The following is a 788-nucleotide window of genomic DNA, read 5'->3' as shown; positions in this document are numbered from 1 at the left end:
CCGGGACAGTGGAAGGCTCCTCCAAGGAGTCAGCAGATCAATTCCTTCCCCTGAGCTGTAGGAATGACGAGTAGAGAGTATGGCTCAACCTGCTTCAAGTGAAACCCCAAGCTGCAGTCCCTTTGAGGAGAAGACTAAATACAAAGACAAATATATGGCTAAGCACGGCTCAGTTTCTGACCAGTGGGATGTTGTTTCTTATAAGAAAGCTGTTTGGCTTCTTATGTTCAAGAGAAGACCTTGGTGCCGCATGGAACCAGCAGGGTGGGTCGCAGCCACATCAAGAATGTCCTGCTTAGCCACATTCCAGAGAAGTGTGTATACCCTGCCTCACATACAGCACAACTACCAAGGAAGAGTGAGGAGGATGGGACAGAGTGCCACTTCATTTCAACAGAGAAGACAAGGAACTTCTCTTCCATGGAGTGCTTGGAGTTGGGCAGCTACCAGGACAACGCATTTTGCACCAAATTGAAAACAGTGTACCAGATTCATAAGCAGGACAAGACTGCTATCATTGACACTGATCCCCAGATCCCGAAGATTGTCACTTTCATCTTTTCACTGTGTTCACTGCATCTTCTGACCAAGGTGCTCCGATGAAATCCCTGCAGCACAACTGCGAGGCTATCCGCAGCCAGTATGCTCATTACTCTGACCTTTCACTGGTCAATAATAGTGATGAAATCCTTAAACTGCAAGAAGTCTTTGAACAGGCACGCAGCTCTCCACAGTGGGTATACGTCTCCTGGGTTTATTAAACTTGCAGAATGGGACACCTATTATGC

General features: G+C 47.3%; 1 pseudogene; it reads left to right on the top strand.

Annotated features, from left to right (window-relative positions):
• The first annotated feature begins 5 nt into the window (after positions 1–5).
• Positions 6–761, top strand: LOC104848544 (annotated as a pseudogene).
• The last annotated feature ends 27 nt before the right edge of the window (positions 762–788 follow it).

The sequence above is a fragment of the Fukomys damarensis genome, unplaced genomic scaffold (genome assembly GCF_012274545.1).
Source record: "Fukomys damarensis isolate Sample0158 unplaced genomic scaffold, DMR_v1.0_HiC HiC_scaffold_51772, whole genome shotgun sequence".
NCBI lineage: Eukaryota > Metazoa > Chordata > Mammalia > Rodentia > Bathyergidae > Fukomys > Fukomys damarensis.
Note: the sequence above shows the minus strand (reverse complement) of the source record. Positions and strands in the feature narration are given on the sequence as shown.